The sequence below is a fragment of the Lepisma saccharinum genome, chromosome 12, assembly GCF_977018435.1.
Source record: "Lepisma saccharinum chromosome 12, izLepSacc3.1, whole genome shotgun sequence".
NCBI classification, from domain to species: Eukaryota; Metazoa; Arthropoda; class Insecta; order Zygentoma; family Lepismatidae; genus Lepisma; species Lepisma saccharinum.
The window spans coordinates 16741660-16744597 of NC_139240.1; positions in this window are offsets into that span (position 1 = coordinate 16741660).

The window sequence follows — 2938 nt, forward strand, 5'->3', positions numbered from 1 at the left end:
ATGGTTACCATTTACCAGCAACAATAAACAATTTTTGTGAGTTTCGTACCCTAAAGTATAAAACGGCAGAGAACGATAGAATGGAATTAAAGAAACCAGACAGAGAAAGGCATGAAGAGAAGGGAAATAAATAAGTGGGAGATAGAATGAAAGAAAGTAATGAGGGAGGAGAAAGTGAAAAAAATATCGAAATAAGGAAGATGGAGATAAAGAGGTGAAATAAAGAAGTGAGACCGATAGACAGAGAGGGAGAAACGATGAGATAATGAAGGGAAGAGAAGCGGAGAAGCTTAACAGAGATGCAGAAGATAAACTGAAGGTTTAGAGAGAGGGGAGGAAGAGAGGACAGTGAGAGGCAGAGAACTCAACGAAAGAGTGAGAGAGAAATAGAGAGGAGGAGATGGGCGAAAGAAAGATGCAGAGAGAAGAGAATACAGACACACAGAAGGAGAGAGAGAAACAGAGATGGGCAGAGAGATGACGAGATAGAGAAGGAGAGACAGAGAAAGACAATGATAAAGAGAGAGAGAGAGAGACTGAAGGAGAAGCAGAGAGAGAAAGAGGGAATGGAGAGAGAGACAGAAAGACAGGGCGAGACAAACGCAGAGAAGAAGAGAGAGAGAGATAGAGAAAGTGAGAGAAACAAAGGGGAGAGAAGATTAGAGAAAAGAGTGATCACAAGTTGACGAACTAAAACTGAGGAGACAAGCTCGAAACATAGAAAGAAAACACAAGAAACAAAAAATCACAAATGAAAGAAATGACGAATATGTAGCCAAATTTTCCTTATTCCATAGGGGTCAGGCGACCCCTCCATTGACCCTATGTGCAGATGCTATAACACCGACGGTATATCGTCAGCATATAGCTACAATTATGGTTAATTAAATTTAATACTTTTTACAAAATGACTGCAAGAAAGCAGATTAACTCGAAGGATGACACGTGTAAGATATTTGCAGTACAGTACATAATTTGTAGTGTTGCCCACGAGACGAGACGAGACGAGACGAGACTTTGGTCTGTCCCGTCCCGTCTCGTGAAAATGCTGTCTCGTCTCGTGTCCCGTCTCGAAAATATTCGTTTGTCCCGTCTCGTGTCCCGTCTCGAAGGGTTCTGTCTCGTCTCGTCTCGTCTCGTCCCGTCTCGTCCCGTCTCGTTTTGTCCCGTCTCGTCTCGTAAAAGTGATCCGGGATATCATGCCAACAAAAGTCCAAAGTAGCAGAAACACAAAATATTTTTCCGGAAAGTGGGATAAAGCTCCAAATATTTTATCCAATGCGTGGTGAGAATAAATAAGGTTCGTTAATCATGAGGACATTAATATTAAAAATGCAGTTTGTTGGTTACTGATTGCTAGGTATCTTATGAAATCTACCTTGTGGTTTTTCTCGCTTTATACAACTGTCTATCCATCGTACATTTATACCAAGTTTGATAGAATCTGTCCCGTTTCCCGCGCTAGCAATCGCTCGACAGTTTTGGTGCCAATGAGAAACGAGAAAAAAGTCGTCTGCTGGGCAGCGAGGAGCGAATGGAAGCCAGAAGAGAGGAGCTTACATAGACGTTGTTGCCAAGTTGCGTATTTTAATTTGCTGCCTGGCTTTGGCTTTCCCCAGCACGGAGTTCAGGCGGTCTTCAGCAGCAACACCGCTTGGTTTATGCTAGAAAAGCCAGCGATCAGCTACCGCGGGAAGCCGGACAGGTTGTAAGAAAGTGAGTGCTCTTTTTCATTACTGCTATACCTTTTGGAAGTCTTGAAATGTTTTCCAATAGACCTTCTTTCTTTCTGAATGTCGAACTTCCGTGCACTATGAAAATGTACATTTTTTGTTTAAATTCTAAGCTTGGCGCTGGGGAGCAACAAAAAAGTTTTTAAATGTGTAGTACGAACACAAAAGGCTATTTAAAATTTCAATATTTAGTATATTACAAATAGAAAGCATTTATTGTTCTTAATATTGTTAAACATCTTCTATGACATAAGTTTCAAAAAGTGTTTCTTTGTGATATTGTGCTGTTTCTTATGCCCAGCTTATGAAGCACATACTTCTTTGTTTTCCCTTTAGCCTAAGTCCGGCACCACCACCGCTTGATCTAATTTATCCTTCGGCAGGCACGTATCTAGAAATATATGTCGGGGGAGGGTGTCTGAGCCAAGTGTTTCAGAAAAAAATTATAATAATAACATTAACGAGAACAATTAAACAAATGTTTAAATTAATGCATTAATATAATTCGTAGGTCTATTCACTTGAATATGTAAATTAATCAATTCTATTATTGTTATTGCATGACATGTTACAAAGATGGTAGAAGAATAGTAATATAACAGCACGAATATTAGCTAATATCTAGCTTACGTGTAGTTAAGATCGTCAAAATCTGCATAAAAACAGCTGTCCTGGCAAGAAAATTAATGTCAAAAAAGGTGATGAATTGAATATTTGCTGAATAACAAAAAAAGATGTTACATCCAGTTGACGAAAAATAAAGTTCCCGATTAATATTTTATGCTCATTATTATAAGTAGTAGCATACATAAAACTTCATTGATACTGTCATTCAAAGCAGTATGATCCCAATAGAATCCTTGTTTTCTAGTAAGTTCGGCAGGAATATGTAACCCTCGATTATGCTAAACAAATATATTTTTTGTTTAGCTAGAGTAAGGCCGCAGGAGGATGCAAGAAGCCTTTCCTGCAAAAATGTATGTTTTACGAAGCAAAGAAACGTGACAAAACCACCACGTATGGAAGGCAAACCTGCATTAAGTTTATATCGCACGTTTACAGAGCCGTGTCTCCTGAAGTTATAAAAAGTCCCAACTTCAATGATTCTTTTAGACATGCTATAGTTGAAAAAAATATGTTTAGATGCACCAAAAGTGCATCATTATCAGATTATACATATAACGTGTTATTGGAATCAACATATT